Genomic DNA, 22,877 nt, shown 5'->3' with positions numbered 1-22,877 from the left:
GTGCCCTTTGAAATTCTAATCAGCCAATTAATCACTGTTCACAACCACCGCAGCTCACCAAAGGGAAAATTATGCTCTGGGCTGTAGCCAAAGCAATATCACCCCTTGTCTAGATGAACTCAAATCAAATCAGCCTTGGAAGTTACAGGCGCCTTCCTCCTGCCTTAAAGTAGCCACTGTAAATTCTATGGGATCCAGGTCATTTTCAAAATGAAAACTTCTCGGAGCAATGTTGTATAAAAATCAGAATTATCATATGGTCCCCAAACCCTTTAAATACAGAGGACTTCTGCCTATTGACTGTGTTTTTAGTCTCACTCTGTTCCGTTTCAGATCTATTCACTTCCTTGCATACAGCTATGCAAAAGATATTTGTGCAAATGGTGGACATAAATTCAGTACTAAGCAAGCTCTGTTGAGGCTCTGTCATGTTGATACCAGTCACAAATGAAAGTAAAATTTTATTTTGAGGTTTAACCTTGTAAATTGCCCAAAAGCAATTTTTTATTTCCAGCTGATTTATTTGAAGAAAATAGGCTCAGATTTATTGGGCCTGTTAATAAAAAAATAATAATAAATGACCTCCTGTCGTTTCTGCTGCTATTTATTGATCTCTTTCAAATTTAGCGAGCAATTCAATCTGCAGTAAGACGTGTTGAATGGAGTGGATTGCGAATGTAAAAATGGAATGAACATTTAGAAAGCATTTTCAAGTCCCAGAAAGTAGCTTTAATAAACGGGAATAAATTAAATTTACATAAGTGGAGGGAAAAAAGAGGGATTTTGTTTTAATGATGAACTACACAGAAATCATTTGTTAGATATGGGGTCTATTGGTCATATTTTATTTTATTTTATTTTTTGAGACACAGTCTCACTCTGTTGCCTAGATTGGAGTGCAGTGGCACGACCTCGGCTCACTGCAACTTCTGCCTCGTGGGTTCAAGTGATTGTCATGCCTCAGCCTCCCGAGTAGCTGGGACTACAGGCGTGTGCCACCATGCCTGGTAATTTTTGTATTTTTAGTAGAGATGGGGTTTCGCCATGTTGGCCAGGCTGGTCTGAAACTCCTGGCCTCAAGCAATCTGCCTGCCTCAGCCTCCCAAAGTGCTGGGATTACAGGCATGAGCCACCATGTCCAGCCCGAGCATTTTTTCATGTATCTGTTGGTATTGGCCACTTTTAAGAAATCAGCTCATAGAGTGGATTGCTGTAGTTCTGATGAGTGAAGCGTCCATCACAGTCTTTCATGCTAACTCTACCTTCAGAGACTTTCCTTAGAATAATCCCTTCTGACATCATTAGGGTAATTCACTCCTGTTTTCCCTGTCCAATCATTGCTATTACCACAACTACTAGTTCAACTAGTAGTGTAGTTGTAATAATATGAGTACTGCTATGGTTTGAATATGTCCCTCTAGAATTAATGTTGCAACTTAATTCTCATTGTGGTTGTATTAAGAGGTAAGATCTTTTGGGAATTGATTGTCATGGATGATTAAGACCACCCTCATGGATGATTAAGACCACCCTCATGAATGGATTAGTGCCTGGAGGGAACAAGTTCAGACCTCTTTGCTCTTCTGCACTTCCGGCATGTGAGCACATAGCGTTTATCCCCCTTTTTGCTCTTCTATCCCTTCTGCCATATGAGGATACAGAGTTGAAGGTGCCATTGAGGAAGCAGAGACGGGGCCCTCACCAGACACTGAAACTGTCTGTGCCTGATCTTGCACTTTCCAGCTTCCAGAGCTGTGAGAAGTAAATTTCTATCCTCTATAAATTACTGAGTCTGTGGTATTTTGTTACAGCGGCACAAACAGACTAAGAAAAATAGATTTGACTTCAAAATAAGAAGAATTATTGGAGGTGCTTTCCCAGGCTTAGATGAAGAGACCTCCAAATTGCCAAACCCACGTGTATGTTTCAGTGCATGTCCTATTTCACCTTTGCTATAGTTGCCACTATCCACCATTCCATTCTTCTTGAAACTCTTTTGGCTTCCTCAATACCATGCACCATTTTGTACGTCACACTCCCATCCCGAACCCTCACCTCAGGTTCCACTTGTGCTGTAAAGAGCCTCCTATGCACACGGGGAAACACCCAGGCCTGTAAGTCTAAACTCAGTCCATTTCCCCATCACCTGCACAGGCCATGAAAGCTGCCATTGAACCATTGCAGCAGGGTCTCAGTTGTCCCAAGCATGGACCAGATAGCAGGATGTGGGCTCAGAGTGGGTACATTCCCTTAGCTCTGCCAATTTTTTGCCCGAAAAGGAGGAGTAAGGCCAGAGGAGGGTCCCTTTAAGTGTGGAGCCAGAGTGAGGGCCCATCTCACCTGTATCTGTGTTGTTTGGGAGGATAAAGGTGACGGGTAACAGGTGAGAATCATGAGGCGTGTTCAGGGACTAGGGAAAAACGAGTTTGGAGGAGATAATGCATGCAGCTGAGTGGGAATCATCATAGCGTCAGAAGAATTTGAGGATAAAGACTTTGAACTTTGATCATAGTGGGAATGGGGAGGTCTGAATTCTTTTGCATAGGGGAAGAGATAATCAGACATTTCTGTGCAGGGTGGATGAGAAAATAGGAGAGAAAACAAAGAGATTGGCAAGGTTACTGCAAAGTTTAAGATATGAAGTAAAAAGAAGTGAAAGCAGAAAGGGGCTCTTGGAATTTCTACAATGAGGAGAGAATCAATTAGATGTAGGAGGTGAGGGAGATGGAGAACCTAGGCCAAATAGTTTCGCAAGATAAAATGTGGCCAGGCTGTTTGATTCCTGGGAAGACTCTTCTCTTTCTGAGAAGTGAGGATGCTGTGTGGGCGTATTTTGAACACTGTTCCTATAACCAAGGCCAATCCTGGCTCCCATGAGCCTGTGGTCCTCCTTAAGGTCTTTCCAAGGAAGCCCCGTCCTTACCTCAGCACCCCCATCCACTTTCAGGCTTAGCATGAACATGCAATTTCAGCTCTGAGTTCTAAGTTATGCTCTTTTTGGATTGGAAGAGGGATATTTCAGAGTTTATAAAAATTCAAGATCCTTTTCATTAAGGATAAACAAATCCTTTCTGAGGCAGGCACACTAGCCAAAGTCGGATAAGGTTAAACTATCATCACAGAGAAGCAGAAGGGTTCACAAGGTGGTGTGGACTCTGAACTGCCTGGATTTAAATCCCTCTGACTGCGTGACCTACAAAGTCCAGAGCAGAACTTCTTCCAAAGTACTGCTAGCAGGAGTCAGTTTTCTGTCCTGATGTGGGAGCTGGGAGGGAGGAGGAAGCTCTCCCTCCAAGGTCCCAGCACTAGCTCTCCTTCTGTCACCAGAGCAGTGAGGACAAAGGCCAGGGAACTTTTTTCCTGCAAAAGTCAGATACCCACCAGCTTAGTTGCACTGGGGCAGCTGTGTTGTGTTAGAACCAACAAATTAGAGGAATGTCTCACTAAAGAAAATGAGCCCTGTAGATTTGTGCCATTCAACAGAAAAAGAACAGTTTTCTATTCCCCTTACTGAAGCGTAAAATAACTTTTGGCAAAAACCTCTGTCATCTTTACATGATAGGTTATGTTTTTGGGTTGGGGTCTTATTGTGTGACCATCTGTGGCGATGTGTTTACTAGCTGTTTGTCGCTGGTTCTTTTCTGCTCTTCCACTTTCCATGGTTGCTTGGCAGCTAAGTTTTTTTTTTTTTTTTTTTTTTTCATTTCATTTCAATCAGTGGCTCACAATTTCAAGCAGATGTTTTCAAAAGTGCTTGACTTTTAAGCAGAGTGTATGCAGTGCCCTCTTGGCAGTGTTACTACACTCAGCCGTGAATCTGGTTTGCAAATGAGGGTGCTGGGGTGCCTGGGAACGGGAGCTTCTTGAACTACAAGTGCCCAAGATTGATTTTCTTTCTTTTTTTTTTTTTTTTTTTTGAGACAGAGTCTCATTCTTTTACCCAGGCTGGAGTGCAGTGGTGCCATCATAGCACACTGCAGCCTCAAACTCCAGAGCTCAAGTGATCCTCCTACCTCAGCCTCTCCAGTAGCTGGGACTACAGACATACACCACCACACCTGGCTGATTTTTTTTTTTTTTCTTTTTTTTTTAGAGATGGGATCTCACTATGTTGCCCAGGCTGGTCTCAAGCTCCTGGCCTCAAATGATCCTCCCACCTCCCACTTTAGCTTCCTAAAGTGCTGGGTTTACAGGCGAGAGCCAGTGCGTCTGGCCTGAGTGTTCTAGATTCTTGACATCCTTCTTCAGGATATTGGTGCCTGGGCCTGCGCTGGAAGCATCTTAGCAGTTTAGACTGCCCTGGGTGTTTCCTGAGGGATACAGGCCCAGCACAGACTGTAAGGCTGGTGGGCTTTAGATTAGGAGGACCTGCGTTTGAACCCTGCCTCCACCACAGGCTGGCTGTGTGATCTGGATGATGTTCTCAGTTTTCCTGTCTGTAAAATGGGGATAAGAACAAAACAGTACCTCATAGGCTACTGTGAGGATGGAAAGTGATAACATGGTAAAGCACTTTGCTTCAATAACTGCCACTGGGTTATGGAGTGTCACTCAGCAAGCACGCAGCACGTGCCAAACATAAGCAATATTCCTATCAAGATTTTTAAAGTCCTTACAACAATCCTATGCTATGCATATTATTATCACTGTGTTAAGGACAAGGCTCAGAGAGGTTAAATAACTTGCCCAAGGTGGCACAGCCAGTCTGGCTCCAGAGTCTGTCTAGGTTGCTATTCAGGATTAAGTGGGGCCATGTGGTCCATAATAAGCAGTGTGTACTCAGGGACTCAGCGTCAGGGACTAGCGGTAAGCGCTTTACAGCCCAGGATTTCATTTAACTCCATAACCTAAGTCTCTAGCAGTGCTTGGAGGGATGCTATTACTATCTTCCTAATAGAGATGAGAGACATTAGGCCGGGCATGGTGGCTCATGCCTATAATCCCAGCATTTTGGGAGGCTGAGGCAGGATGATCATTTGAGGTCAGGAGTTCGAGACCAGCCTGGCCAACATAATGAAACCCGTCTCTACTAAAAACACAAAAATTTGCCGGGCATGGTGAGCACCTCTAATTCCAGCTTCTCGGGAGGCTGAGGCATGAGAATTGCTTGAACCCGGGAGGTGGAGGTTGCAGTGAGCCGAGATCGCACCATTGCACTCCAGCCTGGGAGACAGAGTGTGACTCTGTCTCAAAAAAAAAAAAAAAAAGAAAAAGAAAAAGAAAAAAGAGATGAGGTCAGGGAGGGAATATGCTGCTGAGAGAGGCTGGCTTCAGCACTGGCACCTCAACCTCTTTCTCTGCACTGTGGGACACTCTCCCCACCATTCAGGGCTGGACGGACCTGACTGGTCGTCTCACACAAATGTCCCCAGATGCCAGCGGTCTTCCTGGAGACACAGGAGTTAGAACCAACATGTCCTGACTCCAGCCCATTGTTTTTTGTTTTTGTTCATGGTATTAGAATAACAATATCATTTGCCACTGTAAGTAATTCAATATGCTTCATGTTGTTTCCGCCTCCAGCCAGTCTTATCATAATAAAAAGTTACCAAAATAAATAAATATTAAAAACCCAATTTGCACAAGCACAACGAAGTACAGAAGTCCAAGTAAGCAAGAAATCCGAGTATTTCTCTTTAGACAATAAAAGTAGTAGGAAAAAGAACAGAAGCTAAAATGTGATACAAGTAGATGTGGAAAAGTAATACTATAAATTCCTTCATGTTGTCCATATTCTAGAAACTTAATGTCTACTGCTACGTATTAGAAGGTATTGCTGGTATAGTTCTGCCAGGGAAAAGGTTTTCTTTTATAAAAAGAAGTTAGGACACTTTGGGAGGCCGAGGTGGGCAGATCACTTGAGGTCAGGAGTTCAAGACCAGCCTGGCCAACATGGTGAAACCTCGTCTCTACTAAAAATACAAAAATTAGCTGGGTGTGGTGGGAGCCTGTAATCCCAGCTACTTGGGAGGCTGAGGCAGGAGAATCACTTGAACTCGGGAGGTGGAGGTTGCAGTGAGCCAAGATCTCACCACTGCACTGCAGCCTGGGTGATAGGGCAAGGCTCTTTCTCAAAAATAAATAAATAAATAAATAAAATAAAATAAATAAAAAAGTAGATATTTCTGCCAGCTCTGCCCACTATACACCATAGCAAAATTTTAGTGCTGTGGAAAAGTTGCAGCAAGCACAGCAAGTTGACTCTAACTGATTTTACAGTTGAACCTGACGTCTGGGGATGCGATGAAACGACACCACAATTTATCATCAGAAATAAGATAGTCATTACAATGTTGCTTTCTATGATACCTCGTACAGGGCTGTTTATTACTGAGAATCCCATTTTTAAAGGTTTTAAAATATTACAAGTTCCCTCATTAGCAGTCTGGCAAAATGTCTGCATCTGTCCTCATGAGGATAATCTTTTTCCCCCTCCAGGGCACCCATCCCAAATAGAAGAAGCCCAGAGTGTTAGCTTTTGCTGAGCCAAGTTGTGCAAGACTTATTTAGCGTGATTTAAACATATTAGGTCTTATCGACCTTTCCTTTTCTAGAATGACTGCCTCAGTGGGACATAGATTTTGAAATTTTATAAGTTTCACAAGAAACTAACATTTGCACACTTTGGCCAAACTAAGAAAGGTAATGACTGGGTTTCCTACCGGTTTCCAAATTGGGTTGTTTTTTTCCAGATGCTTATTGAATTTCAGTTGGAATAAGACAGGTGGTTTTAGGCCGAAAGCAATTTAAAGCTGACAAAAACATAAAGCGAGGTGAGTGGCCCTTCTCACAGGGAGCCTGTCCAGGTGCTGGCAGAACCCCTCACAGTCTTCTGTCCAACTCTCTGCAGGGCCAAGTGACAGCATGGCAGAATTCCCATGATGATCCCAGATGAACCAGGCATCTCTGGGCTCCTGGGTACCGGGGCGATAGGAACGAGCCCGCCAGACTCCTCAGAATGTTTTGTTCTGGAATAGCTCTTCTACGTCCATCTACCAGTGATGACTACCAGTGATGCCAGGGCAGGGATGGCCCCAGAGTGCAAGCAGGTGCAAGGAACACAGTCATTTTCTTTGTCTCCTGTTTCAGCTCAGTTCAGCAGAAACACATTGAGCCCCTATAGACTGCTATACAGTATAAAAAAGCTGTTGGTAATAAAGGCATGAAATCTCATGTCATGCAAAGCACTATGGCAACATAAGACTTGCCTCCCCGCTCCCTCATCCAAGCACGAATTCTCTAATATATCAGAGCTGGGAGAAATACCAAATATACAGCTTGGCACATTTTGGGGCTCAGTTGTATTTAGGCCCAAACAATGCTGGAGAGGGATCTGGTGGGAGAATAGAGCTGGGAAATCATTATTATTCTGAGAGGTAATATTGATGAGAGAAAACACATATTGAACTAGACACTGTCCTAAGTGCTTTACATGCATTATCTCAATTAATCCTTAAAGGTCCTCTATGGGGTAATACTAATTTTAATGTCAGAGAATGAAGTATAGAGATATAGAGTAACTTACCTGTAGTTATATAGCAGAAAAGTGGTTCAGTATCCAAATCCAGGTTAAATTAACTACAGAGTTCAAGAACCTAACCATTTTCACTCAACTGCATGTATGATTTCATCTTATATTATTAACACGTGCAAAATGAGGGGCATACAAGCATTTTGTACGAACATGCCTATTTTTTTAACTTCACGTCAACATGCACGCACCATCAGTTTCTGTCAATTACCAAATGCACAAATCAGAATTAGACCTTAGTCCAGTGTCATGAGCGATGGATACTCCTGTCAGAAAAAAGCCAGCCTGAATATATTGCACTTGGTGCGGAGTGACAGAACTGTCATAAAGGTAATCATGTAAAAACCCCAATCTGCCATTATCAACTTTCTGAATTTCTGAGAAGAAGCTGTTTTCTGTGTTGGCTAATGGTGAACACGCTTCTTCTATTCATCATTTCTAGTTTTATACTCTTGGGAGCAGGTTATCATAACTATCAAGCAGAGATATAAAAGACTAGGAAACATTTAGTTTTAGAAAATAATGGCTTAGAACCCTAGTAAATCAAAAGAGCAAGGGGAAAATAAACTAGACAGTTAAGATGCCAGCTGGAGATTTTTTATAGTGGGGCCTTGACAGTGGTTTGCAAGTTTAGTATTGCAGATGATGAAAAGGAACCTGCCTAGGAGATCCAAAGTCTCCAAGCACATACTGACCAGAGATAATGACGAGATCCTGGACTGAAAGTGACCTCTAATCTACTGCCTGTTTTCAGGACTGACCAGTTGGTTGTTTATAAGAGCAGAGAGGTCAAAAGAACTGTAAGGATTTAATAATACCTGTATGGGTAATTTTCTTGAGAAATGAGAATAATCACCTGAGCCTCCCTTCCCCGTGCTTTTCTCAACACTTTAAACACACACACACACACACACACCCCCCCTTTGGCTAGGGAATTCCAGGCTTCTACAGCAATTACATCTCCACAGAATCATTGACATATTAATTGAAGTAATCTTGACTCTTTCCAGTTGAACTGTTTTTTGCTATTAATTTTGTCATGGAAAATTTACGTATTCCATAAAAATGGAGAACAGAGATTCTTAATCTGGGGTTCGTGGGTAGGAGCCTCTGAAATAGAGTGAAAAATTTAGTCTGGGGCGGTTTCTGTGCAATATCTCACGGAGAGGGTTCTTCTCATCAAGTTTGCAAAGGAATTGGAGACTGCTTAAAGTTTTAAAACTATGGTCTTAGGGGTCTTCTCATGTATCTGAAAGACACTAGAGTTTTTACAAAAATTCGATTTCACTCTAACTCAGCATTGCTAGAACTGCATGCTGACAGGAGGCTCTAGTCCAGCAGTTGTTTCTTTTTAAATAAAACCCAAAATAACTGTGGGAGATGTCACAGGCAGGGGCAGGAGAATGTAAAAGGAGGATCACAAGCTATCTTGTTCTTACCAGGAGAAGCTTAGTGATGTCCCTGAGTCCCCTCCCCTGAAGCCTTTGCTTGCTGCTCTACTGTCCCCGTCAGTGGACTGCATGGCTCAGGCACAGAAACTGGGTTCAAGCCTCACTCTGTTACTTTCCACTGGTTGTGGGACCTGGGTCAAATAAACGCCCCTCTATCTTACTTTTTTCATCTACAAAATGAGGGAAATAAACCTTCCTCTCAAGATTCTTGTGGGGATTAAATGAGATAATGAGGAAGTGAGTGCGTGACACACAGTCCGCTGTCAGAAACCCTTGAGAATAGATGTGTTTAGAAATTCAGGCTTTGGAGTTTCAAACATGTAATTCTATTCTTATCTTCTCTATTATATAATACCACCTGCATCATCCATAATCAGATATACGCATATTTCTGTAGCAAAATGGTAAGAATAGTCACATTAAGAGAGAGGAATGAAGATTACAGACAGCCTTACGTCAATTCGGGACCGGTTTTGCCACTAAAAATATTCAGCTTTCAGAGCATCTTGGACTTTGAGAAGAAGCAATTATAGATGTCTTTTGTCAACAATTGTTGGTTGAATCCTACTTTCTTCAGCCCCCAAGGTCCTAATTCTTAATCACTGTTGAGTCACCAACCTTGGCCTGTCCCCATATTCCCCATCTCTTGGCATCAGCGCTGCCCCATGGCTGTACCTGCTTGCTGGGTGTATTTCTCCTACCTTCATGCTCATTTTGCACAGTGTCCTGCTTAATCTGGTGGCTTCTTTTTCCTGCCGATGCTCTGGGTGAAGATGATTTCCCTCTTCTCCCGGCTCTCCTAAACTCCCAATTCCCTGGGCAACCCTTCTGGTGACAGCTCCACTATTCCAGGGCTGTCTGCTGCCCAATGTATCCTCGGGGAGCTATCAAAGTGTCTCCCAGTGACGCTGGTTGGTTCACTGGCTAGAAGAACACTCTTTTCCTGAAGCTGAGAGGGGACATTCCTCAGTCCCACCCAAGTATGCCCGAGAGCGGCTTCCAGGTGGCTTGACGATGACGCAGCAGATCCTCTTGAGGCCAGCACTCCTGGCTTCTCTTCCCTATTCTAGAGTGTCCTGAAAGAAGGAACGTGGGGGTTCCAGCATCCATATAACAGCTGCTTCCAGTGCATGGTGGCAGTCATGACAGGGAGCAGCCATCACAGGCCACCCACATCATAGCACCTGGCTGTGGGGATCATGCAGTGTATCACTGGTGTAGTGGAAAGAGCACGATGAGACACACAGGGGCTTCAATTCCAGCTCTCTCACATACTGTGTGAACTTGGGCACGTTACTTTAAATTTTCTGGGCCTCAGCTATGAAATAGGGACTAACCTATATAAATGCCCCAATAAATAACTGGTACCTTCCTTTAGTGCTTTTTTTTTTTTTTTTTTCTTTGAGATGGTGTCTTGCTGTATAGCCCAGGCTGGAGTGCAGTGGCGCAATCTTGGCTCACTGTAACCTCCACCTCACACGTTCCAGCAATTCTCCTGTCTCAGCCTCCCAAGTAGCTGGGATTACAGGCACGTGCCACCACACCTGGCTAATTTTTATATTATTAGTAGAGATGGGGTTTCACAATGTTGGCCAGGCTAGTCTTGAACTCCTGACCTCAGGTGATCTGCCCGCCTTGGCCTCCCAAAGTGCTGGGATTACAGCTATGAGCCACCATGCCCAGCCTCTTTTAGTGCCCTTCAAAAGGCTTTTCTTTGCCAGCCCTGGAGACCCACAAAGGGTAGGAACCTGTCTTCTCTTTGTATTTATTCCTAGCACAGGGTCTGGTCCACAGCGGACAGGTAATAAACTGTTGAATGAATCACTGGATGAATGTAATTGTTTCTGAGGTAGGTAGCACATCTTTAGTTGCTCCTAAATCTGATATCCACTATTTGATAAGAGGCCACAAGGTTGAGGATGGCTGGGCCATAGTTTCATAATCCAAATAACCATATTTCCCTTGGATATGGATAACAGAGTTAGACTGTTACAAGCTCTTCCACTCAACGTTTTCTTTTTTAACAGAACTTTATATTTTATATACTGAGCAACGAATCCCAATAACCAACATGAAAGTGTTCCATTTCAGAAAAAATGTCCATTTAGAGCAATATTTAAAGATCTACTACAATTCTATACCTTTGTCACAAATCTTCAACTACTAGTAATTAGAGCTCAATTAATCCTAACATTCCCTTGGGTTCAAGCAGATTATAATGACCAAACCAACTCTGAAAGGTTTTGTAGACCTCAAGATTCATCCAGGGTATCACATAGGTTTTGGGAATTAAGACACCTTGGATTTAAAAGCCATTCAAGGAGCTCTATATTTAATTATTCCCCAACTCTCTTGGAACAGAGGAAAAAACCAAATGACTTTTAACTCATTAATATAGACAGCAATGATATTGTTTTTGCAGTATTTATTTATTTATTTGAGACAAAGTCTTGCTCTGTTGCCCAGGCTGGAGTGCAATGGCGCGATCTCGGCTCACTGCAACCTCCACCTCCTGGGTTCAAGCAATTCTCCTGCCTCAGCCTCCCAAGTAGCTGGGATTATAGGCATGTGCCACCATGTCTGGCTAGTTTTTCTATTTTTTTAGTAGAGACAGGGTTTCCCCATGTTGTTAGTCAGGCTGGTCTTGAACTCCTGACCTCAGGTAATCTGCCTACCTTGGCCTCCCAAAGTGCTGGAATTACAGGTGTGAGCCACCATGCCTGGTCTGTTTTTGCAGCATTTTCAATTAATCTCAGTTCCTTTATCTGTAAAAGGGGCATCAGCAGTCTTTACCACGCTGTGTGAAACATCCTGGTGACACAGTTGGCTTGGCCACTGTGAAAAGTCATAGCTCTTGGGTGAGCATTACTGTAATATACTGCCAAAGGCCCTTTTCAGTGCTGATGTTTCATAATTTCAATATGTGGTCAAGCCATAAACGAAGATTATGTAGGGCTTTTGCTTACAATCTACGTTTTCCTTTCTGTCTGATGTTTAATTTTGCTATCTCTGAAAGTCACGTTGGGGAAAAAAATACACTGTGTGTATGTGTTTCATTTTTCTTAGAGCACACTCTTTCTTTTTTGCCTATAACAGAGTAAAACCAAAGACAGTCTCCAAGGGTGATCACTATGACTAGAATCCTAGTAAGACAGGGGAAAGATCAGAGAGGAAAAGAAGCTGAGGTTAGATGCAACCAGAACAGCCAAGCTTGAAAGAGGGAGGCATACGGGTTGAGGAGCCCTTCACCATTCTGAAAGGTGTTAAAATGCATTTCTCCCAGAGAGTACATGGATGCTGGATACAGAATCTGCTATTCCAGAGGCTTGAGATATAGAGAGGTAAGATGCTTGGTACGGCTGACAACGGGTGAGGACAAAGAGGGGAATAAAGATGTGTAAATTGCTCACACTGGCCTGTGTGGCCCAGCACTTCTTCCAGGACTCAAGAACACATGTACACTTGATTTAACCAGGCCCCAGATACTTCTTCCCACAAAAAGAAAAACTCCTATGAATTTCTCTTCTCTGTTCATTCCCTCTTTATTTTATTCAATAGAATGTTAAATTTTGCCTGAGTAGAGGTGCGCAGTCACATAGATGAGTCTGCTTCATCTCTTCTGATGGCAAGAGGCAGTGTGTGGGAGATGAGAGCAAGAAGAAACAGCTTTTGATTAATATTTCAGTTACAGGACGGGAATTCGGCTATGAGATGAAGGTGTATTACGGAATAGCTCCCAGACAAATATATTTTGTCAGTTCATCTTGAATCATCTGGCATCAGATTCACGCTGAATCAAAATTCAGGTGATTTATAAAGGCACATTAAGTTCTGTTAGTATTAATGGGAAATATGCATGTGTATCAATACATGCATTAGTGGAGACAGATTCCCTGAAGGGTTTTTGCTTTGGGGCGAAAGCTACTATTTGTGCCTTTTGTGCAATAGAAGTAGAATTGTGCCTGTTGAATAAGTGTTCAATATCTATGCCCAGCAGAAAAAGGCCTTATTTTTAAAGATGCAAATAAAACAGTATTTTATATTTGTAATTAAAGGCAAATGTCCACATCTTATTACTGCTATTTAGAATTTGTCATTTAGGATTTATTGTTATTAGTAACCGTATTCAGTCAGTTTCTATATAGTTGAAAGAGTAGTTGTTTAGTCCTTTATTCCCATGTCAAACATGAAGAAATAGGTACAGTTTGGCCTATTTGATTTATATAGAAAGGCATTCCAGAAGTAAAATAACAAACAGTGTCAGAAAAGACAATTTCTCCAATTCACAAAACAAGAAAAAGCTAAACCTATCCCCCGTTCATTTTCTGGGGGTGGGGAAGCAAAAGTTTAAGTCAAATTAGACGCAACAGAAATGCCACGATTTATTACACTTTTATCAATAATAATGATATCAGCTGCTAAGAAAAGAAAAATCCAAAATGGCTTAACCTCCTAGGAGGTTTATTATTTCACAATAACAGTTCTGCTATGCTGTTAAGGACCCTGTCCCCTCTTCCCATCCACCATCCAGAGGTCATGCCTGTACTTCAAGGGTGACAAATGGCTGCTGTAGTTTCTGACTTCATTGTGAACCCAACAATGCCAATGGAGGGAGAAGGATCATGTCCTGTGCATCTCTTCTTATCAGTAGGAATGTTTTCCGAATAGTCCTTTAGTAGACTTCCCTTAGCATCGCACTGGCCAGCATTAGGTCACGTTCTTCTTCCAAAATCATTAAGCGACTAGAGAAGAGAAATTCCATGATTGGCTTAATGAGTTTTACCATCCCATCCCACGAGCTCCATATTGTGTTGCCGTCCTGAGCTTATGGTCTCCCTGAAGAGGCTGGGCACCACACCAAATGGGGGCTCAGCTGATGAGGAAGCAGGAAGAGGTGCGGCAGGAATGGATGGATGGTCATCCACGTGTGTGCTGCACAAATGTGTGCCATTGCTGTGATCCTTAAAGGTCTACTTAAATGCGGTCATGGGTCTCCGGGGCCTCACTGGACTGATGAGAGAGCGCCAGGTTTTGTCATGAATTTAATTCAATACCATCAGGTTCACAGACTTGAATACTAAAGTCTGGGGACTCAAGCCAGCTCAAGCACAGTTTCTGAGCGCAGCAGGTAAATGACAAATGACTGAGCAGATGGCTTACACTGAACCAGAATCTTGACTCTGACTCACAAATGTTTTAAAAGGGACAAAGAGGAGAATGTTCAGGAAATAAAATATTAATACAGTTTAGATGTTGGGTATTCTTCCATAACTGAAAAGCAGGGGCAAATGAATCCATCTCTTCATTCTGTCTGTGCCCGCGCACCCCCCAACATCTCGAGGCAGCACACGGGGCTCCTGTATTCTCTTTGTGTGTCCTTCTGTCATACGTCCTCCCAGAGCCTTCTTTCACACTAAGGTATAAACAACTAATAGCAGCTTAAAAGTATCATCATTTCACTAATAAGCCTGGCTGTGTGGCATAATAGAACTGAGGGAAAGGGAAATAATTTTAGAACTGATCAGGATGGAGATCTAGAACCTAAGAGGACTGTCATCAGTCTAACTCACAGCATCCAGAGCTGCCCTGTTCAGTCTGGTAGCCACTAGCCACATGAGTCTATAGAGTTTACATTTAAATGATTTAAAATGAAATAAAAGGAAGAATTTAGTTCCTAAGTCACATTGGCACATTACAAATGCTCAGTAGTTACTGCTCCTATTGGGTATACTGAGCTGGCAAATGCAGAGACCGGACATTTCCATCAGCATGGGAGGAGCCAGGGGACAGTGTTGCTCTGGAGGACATGGAAAATCAGGGTGGGACAGATAGTGCTGTTCCCAGGAAAACCCAATGTAATGGGATGCTCTGCCAATGCTTAATTTGGTTGGGAAGCTCTGGTTGGCTCATCCATTTTGGAGCAGGAGCCTGGAGAGGGGCTGGGTGTCAGTGGGTGGACAGTGAGCAAATAAAAAACTTTGAACAGAGGGGGCACATTTGTGCTAGGGATTGACCCAATTATTAACTCCACAGGGAACACTAGAGGACAAGGCTGAGGACAGCAAAATGCCTGGAGTTGGTGGAACATGAACAAGCTGAATTTTTTTGTAATGCATAATGTATTTATGTTAATGTGTGTGTGTGTGTGTGTGTGTGTGTGTGTGTGTGTTTTGAGATGGAGTCTCACTCTGTTGCTTAGGCTGGAGTGGAGTGGCACGGTCTTGGCTCACTGCAACCTCCACCTCCCGGGTTTAAGCGATTCTCCCGTCTCAGCCTCCTGAGTAGCTGGTATTTCAGGCACCTACCATCACGCCTGGCAAATTTTTGTATTTTTAGTAGAGATGGGGTTTCACCATGTTGGCCAGGTTGGTCTCAAACTCCTGGCCTCAGGTGGTCCGCCTGCCTTGGCCTCCTAAAGTGCTGGGATTACAGGCGTGAGCCACTGCACCTGGCCTGTTAATTTGTATTAATGTAAATTTTCTATTTATGGCAAGTTATATTGGTTTTATGCTAGTGACATTAAATTTCTTAAATATACAGCTATCAAAATTTCAAAGGAAGTAAATTTGAAGAAAAATATTAGATGAAAACTAGTACTAGTGAAATGCAATATGGGATAAAGTTTCATATCGTTTGCAAAAGACTGAGCTTTGAGAAACCCTGATTCAAGGCAACAGGATCTGCTATGAAGGTATGTTTCTAGGTGGAGCTGACTTCTCCATCAGGTGCTCTAGGCATAGCACCGACAGCTGGCATGTTCTAGGCTTAGCAGGTTAATGACAATACAGCAAGGGCCCATGAAAATATATTAATAAATTTTCTCTTAAAGAGATTAAGTCAGGAAAAAAATAAATGGCAAAGAAAATGTTTTAATTATTTATCTTTATGCTGACATTTGTAAAATGCAACTTTCTATATGTATATTTTTACAAAGGAAGGGGTTCTTGAAGGCAAAAGTGCCTAAAGCCCATGAAAATCATAATGCAGCCTATTCCTAGGCAAACCGGGAAGGAACCTCTGAGGCAATGGAATGCAAAAAGATAGAGCTTGCTCTGCTGCACCCACAGTGGGTAGGGGTGGAGATGCTGGATTTGAGCAGGAGGGCATCAGTACAATCAGAGAGCAATGCTCCATGTGTGCTCATCTGCTAAGTATGGCACAGGCTCAGGGCAGGTCAGCAGACAGGGTGCCCAGGGCTTAGTCCAGGCCCACCAGACAGCAGGCTTAGGATAGTTGGATTAGTCACCACTTTTGTGACGACTACCTGCTGGTCAGAATTGGTTGGGGGAGTGGTGGTCAGAGCTGAGTCTTCAAGGTGAAGTTCTTCTGGGGACTAGGGAAAGGCAAGGATGGGAAAGGCAGGACTTAGGGCATCCTCTATTAGGAAGACCTATTAGGACTACTTAGCCCTGACATTACAGGGGTATAGAGACAAACACCTACTTGGCCTGAGTCAGGCCAATTATGATGATAAGAAACACAGAAGTGAGAACCAGAGACACACATAACGCAACCCCTAAATACAAAAAGGGACTTGGGAATGCTGGCAGATATTGCTTTTGGAAAAAAGAAGTTTATGAAAAAATTATCTAATGCACCCTGAAGGCAAAGGCTGATGGGCAACTAAGCGCAAGGCCCAGTTAAGGCTGACCTGAGACCTCTTGACAAGTTCTGGGACGACAGAGGTATAAGAGCCATTTCAAGTCGAAGGAGAGTGGTTAAAGGCCAGGTATGCGGACCACTTCTATAATATCTCATAGTTGCTTTCTTGTTGCCGAGCGAGGTGAATGACATTGATAAATTGCCCCATTATAACTGGTGATAAAAGCAGCAGGTACTTAAAGGACTGACCAATAGACATCTGAAAAGACAAATGACTGCTTGAAGACGACTGATACAAGTTGGAAATCAGCGATACCCATTGTGAGGAGAACAAGACAAAGCATGCTGGACAGAGATAACACCCCAATCTCCTGAATGCCCATTGATGTGGGTCACCTGACAACTTTCTCAGGAAAAAGTCTTAATTACTAATAACATATGTGAAAACACCCTGAGGACCATGACAGCTCATGCAAATGTAAGGTATTATTATGATTCAACCAACTGAAGTGTTGAAAATTAAAGCAATTTTATATACTTTCATTTGGGGCACAAGTTTTGGGGCATTTGGTTAGGACTTTTTTTTTTTTTTACTAAATGGTCTGGATACTTACTATAGTGATGTGTAGAATCAGCATAAACAGTTTTTTTTTTTTTTTTCCAGAAGGAGTTTCACTCTTGTCGCCCAGTCTGGAGTGCAATGGCATGTTCTTGGCTCACTGCAACCTCCACCTCCTGGGTTCAAGCGATTCTCCTGCCTCAGCCTCCTGAGTAGATAGGATTACAGGTGCCTGCCACCATGCCTGGCTAATTTTTGTATTTTTAGTAGAAATGGGGTTTCACTACATTGGCCAAGCTGGTCTTGAACTCCTGACCTCAGGAGATCTGCCTGCCTCGGCCTCCCAAAGTGCTGGGATTACAGATGTGAGCCACTGCACCCAGCCAAGAGTTTTATTTTTCAAAAACCTCCAACTTTTGGGGGAGACTCAGAATGGCTATGTAATGAAAAAAGTCTTGCAGATAATTCTTCCCTGTGAAATTGGTCTCTTTTGTACTGTTGATTGTGGCGGTTTCTATACAGCAGCATCTAGCACCTATTCCGCAAACCACTTCCTTCTTAAACCCCAAGGGTTTCTTCAAACCGCATTCAAATGATCTGTAGAAAGTGTTACCCTACACTTTCCATTACATCAGAGCCTTGCCAAGCGGCTCAAGAGGGATTCATCAACTGCTGCCATGTCCCCATGTGTCTGATTAGCCACAAATACATAATGAATGTGGTTCTGCAGTGTAGGAAGCCGCGGTGGAGAACTGCAGCAAAAATTCCCGGCAATTTTTCTGGCAGCTGTCATCAGTCAACAAAACCCAAACTGACACCTTCAGTTGCCAACAGTTTTGGGTAAAACACACGCATGTTCCCAATGTACAAGGGCCACAGGTTGAGGGTAAGGTTAAACGATAGAGTTTCTCTACTGGATGGAATGGAAGAAGATAGCAAAGTGAGCTTTTGTGATATTAATAAAGAACCTAATGGATTAATGGAAGGGACTGCTATGTAGGTTTCTGGTGAGTAACCGGTGATGCTGTGAAAGCTATGCGTGGCATCCAATAGTTAGCCCATTTTTACTTCAAGAAAACTCATTCTCATGCTCTGCAGCAGCTGCTACTGTTTGGATTATGAATAGTTATAAGCCAGATGGTGTGGCAGAAAGGACTCACACATATTTTCACATGGACAAATATTATTATTCCAAAACATAAACATGTCAATATAAGTGTTTTTTCTCCTGGGAGAAATCCAGCCCCTGATCTCAGTTATAAGAAAATGACTCACTCTGTATGTGCAAAAATTACCTGCCAAGGTTATTATTGGAAGAAACCCACACCACAGCGTTCCCCAAGTTTTCCTTTCCTTATTCGTAGTCAGCTGCATTTAATGTGATAAAGGAGAAACAGAAAGGAAGGGAGGGAGAGAAGACGGGAGGAAGGAAAAGAAGGAAAAGGAAGAGAGTGAATGAAGACATGAGGTAAGGAAGGGGAAAATCACTGTCCCTCCACCCCAGAATTCTCATAATGGTGACAGCAGTGTGTTGGCCTGGGGATTATAATGCCAAATACCTGGTGACCAAAACTAGAAGGCAAAGATGGAAAAGATGGAATCAGGCCATTTAGACACAACAGTGAAGGATTCTTCTGAAGCATACTTCCAGCTCTTTCTCTGATTTTATTTGGAATGTTTCAAGGACAAAGAGTCCATCACAGTCAAGTCAATATAGTTCTCATAACAATGTATCCATATTTCCCATTTCTTAATTTTTCTTAATTTGGTCTTGTTACTTTTTCCTGTCATTTCAATTTTTCTATATTCTTTCTTTCTTTTCTGTTTTTGTTTTGTTTTGTTTTTTTTGACAGAGCCTTGCTCTGTTGCATAGGCTGGAGTACAATAGCACGATCTCTGCTCACTGCAACCTCTGCCTACCGGGTTCAAGCGATTCTTGTGCCTCAGCCTCCTGAGTAGCTGAGATTACAGGCACATGCCACCATGCCTGCCTAGTTCTTGTATTTTTAGTAGAGACAGAATTTCGCCATGTTGGCCAGGCTGTTCTGGAACTCCTGACTCAGGTGATCTGCCTGCCTCGGCCTCCCAAAGTGCTGGGATTATAGGCATGAGCCACTGCTCCTCGCCTTATATTCTTTCTTTCCCCAGAAATTCCTATGATAAGCTTTTCTTCACAAGAATCTTCCACTCTTGGTGCCAGATATTTTGTAATCAATCCTAAACCCTCCTTCTTTATCTCTCTTCCTGCTAAGCCTTGGTCATAGCCTTCTAAGACTTCTTGCCTGGTTTTCCAGCCTCCTGGCAGCCCTCCTGTCTCCTAGCAGGGTGGACCAGCCCACCAGGGCTCAGGGAGGGCAGACCTGGGGTGATGTGTGCAGGAGGAGATGGAAAGGGTGAGTCCAGCTGCAGTCCTTGGATGTCTTTTTGCTATGTGGGCCCTGTGGGTCAGCTCTTCTAACGTGGAACCAGCGCTGTGTCCTACTGAGAAAGGCACACTAGGAAGTTCTGTCCTGGCAGGCAATGTTAGAGTTGGCTTCCATTGTAGAGTCGTTTTTAGTGGGTCCTCTCTTTTGGCGTACAATTGCAGGTTTACTACCTACAAGCGAACAATTCACCTAGCATCCTGACTTTCATTCTTTGGAGTTCAAATAACAGATAATTAAAAAAAAAAATTGAATCCAGCATTTGTCTGTTGCTTGACCACCCTGCTGCATGTACACCCTTCAGCTCCAGGACCACATGTGGTCAGGCTGGTAAGTATAAGTGGGTGACTCCGTGGGGGCTAAGAGATAATATGGGCTGGGTGAACTGGAGCATATACACCTTCAATAGCATTCAAGCTAAAATGCCTCACAGCCTTGTGCATTCCCACCGGAGAACATCTGCAGGCTGTGTCCAGCCTCAGGGCCACCAGTGCGCAATCCCGGCTCAGCAACCCTCCACCCTTTATGTTCAAGCACATCCCCATTTCTTTTATTTTTGTGGCCTCCCCCGGCAGGACCCACTCCATCTGTTCTCCATTATCCTCAGGCTGTTTGTCTCAATGTCACTTCCACTGGTCCTGGTTCAGATCCTTGGTATCACGAACACCCTCCAGGCCTTCGACAGGCCCCAGGAGACTTCTGGGCACCCCAGAGCAGTCTCTTCTCTAAGGAAAGCATTCTGGATTTCTGCAGCTGTTCCATGGGTGATACGGTTTTGAGCTCTAGGACAGCAATTCTCAAAGTGTGCCTCCGAGATCAGCAGTATCGGCATTGCCTGGCAACTTAGAAAAATGCAAATTTGGGGGTCCCACCCTAGGCCACTGAATCAGAAACTCTGCGGGGAGATGCACAGTAGTGGGCCCAGCAATCTGTGTTTTAATCGGCCTTCCAGGAGATTCCACTGCAGGGACAAGTTTGAGAATCACTGCTCTATTCAGTTGGTCCCACCCTGGATGGCAATGAGCTTTGGTTTGCCTGTATCCCTCTTAAATTTCACTCCCTAAAACTAAACCTTAACCCCCTTATTCATTTTAGAGGAACATAGGGGCATTACGCAGACAAAATTAGATAATACCTAGCACAGTTTCTAGCACATGCTAAATTTGCCATACATGTTAATTTTTATGATCGTGTCATCATTAACATTATTACATCAGTGTTGTCCAAGGTCAAATGACCATTTTATGTACAGTAACCTTCTACTATCACTCTAAGAGTCAAATATCTCTACAGTGTTTTTATCTCTCATTTACAGCTCACATATTTACGTGGTAGATGGAAATGCAGAATCTGTATTGAATACACAGCATAAGTGATAGGGCTGAAACTTCCTCACCAGTGGAGAGGAAGTGATCTTGTCACATCAGCCAGAAGTTCTAAGAGCTTGAGGAGGAGGAAGAAAGTTTCCCCAGAATAAAAGAAAGCAGTCACAGAGGTATAATTTCTTTGAGGAGGACACGGGTGGAGTAGTGAAAGGAAAGATCAAAAATTAATTTTAAAGCTTCCCTATATTTCAAAGAACACAGAGAATCTCTCTTCTACGTCTGTCCTCCAATTGTAAATGCCCTGTAAAATCTCCATCCTTCTTCCACTTTAGACAAAAGGCTATCTTGAGTGTTACAATGCAAAAAGTAGAAATGCCAGCCTGTGCGAGGTCTGTTAAAATTCACTCAGTAAAGAATTCAGACTTTCATTAAAATAACTACTAAAGGAGAGCCAATGACCTTCACATTGTTCAAGAGCCACACCAATCACCTCGCCTTGGCACGCACTTGGATCTCTTGCCAGGATTTCAGCAGGTGTTTTCTGAATTGCATCCAGAATCACACTGGACAGAAACACAGCAGAGGTCGCCGAAGCCACATCAATAATGATAAGCAGATGATCGCGGCCCCCTCCCGCTAGCCCTGTGAGCTGCAGAGATCAGAGCACCGCTGAGTCTGTGGGAGGCAGCGCAGCCTCGAGCTTCTAGCCAACAGCCAATGTCATTTTAACGTATTCAAGACAGACTAGCTGAACCAACGTTTCAGGCTAGAGTTCTAAAGACACAAAATGAGGTTAGGAGAGGAAAGTGAACAGGAAAATACACACGGATATTTTTTATAAGTAACTTTCATTTAGAAATTTGGGACATCTTCAATACAAATGCTTAAAATGCTATAATCACAAAGGCCATATTTGCAAGTCCACTTTTAAATTTTTTAACCCAATAAAATATAATCAAAGGAAAAAGCTAATTCTGAAGTATGTTCCTTCTTGGCATTGTAAGTAGCAAGTGCAATCACTTAAAATACAATTCCATCAAGGGTCGCAGATGAGAAATACTACTATTCTGGGTTTTCTCAGATTCTGGCTCTCAGGGTGACCTATTCAATATCCCTCAGTTGATATTCAGAATATCAATTTTGACTGATGAGCATCTTCACACATGCTGGTCTTTGCCTGTCTCCAGGTTGCCTTTTCTTTTCTCCTTCCTTCCTTCTTCCTTTCCTCCTTCTTTGTTTCTTCTTTCTCTCTCTCTCTTTCTTTCTTTCTTTTTCTTCCTTTTTCTCTCTTTCTTTCTCCTCTCTCTCTCTCTCCCTTCCTTTCTTTCTCTTTTCTTTTTCCCAAGACAAAGTCTTGCTGTGTCACCCAGGCTGGAGTGCAGTGGTATGCTCAGAGTTCATCACAGCTCAAACTCCCGGGCTCAAGCAGTCCTCCTGCCTCCGTCTGCTGAATAGCTGGAACTACAGGTGTGCACCATCATATCTAGTTAATTTTTAAACTTTTTGTAGAGATGGGGTCTCACTATGTTGCTCGGGCTGGTTTCAAACCCCTGGTCCCAATTATCAACCTTTTGGATCCTGTATTCGAGAAACAACTACAGTCCTCAAAAGGAGAGAAAAGGGAGGGAGGCCTTATAGCAAAGCTCAGTTCTTTTTTTTTTTTTTCTTGAGATGGAGTCTTGCACTGTTGCCCAGGCTGGAGTGCAACGGCATGATCTCAACTCACTGCAAACTTTGCCTCTCGGGTTCAAGTGATTCTCCTGCTCAGGCTCCTGAGTAGCTGGGCACCCACCACCATACTCAGCTAATTTTTGTATTTTTAGTAGAGACAGGGTTTCACCATGTTGGCCAAGCTGGTCTCGAACTCCTGACCTCAGGTGATCCGCCTGCCTTGGCCTCCCAAAGTGCTGGGATTACAGGTGTGAGCCACCACGCCTCGCCAGCAAAGCTCAGTTCTCATCCCCGTACTGATAGCAGCCTCTTGGG

The sequence above is a fragment of the Pongo abelii genome, chromosome 5 (assembly GCF_028885655.2).
Source record: "Pongo abelii isolate AG06213 chromosome 5, NHGRI_mPonAbe1-v2.0_pri, whole genome shotgun sequence".
In the NCBI taxonomy this organism is placed as follows: domain Eukaryota; kingdom Metazoa; phylum Chordata; class Mammalia; order Primates; family Hominidae; genus Pongo; species Pongo abelii.
This window is presented reverse-complemented; position numbering follows the sequence as displayed.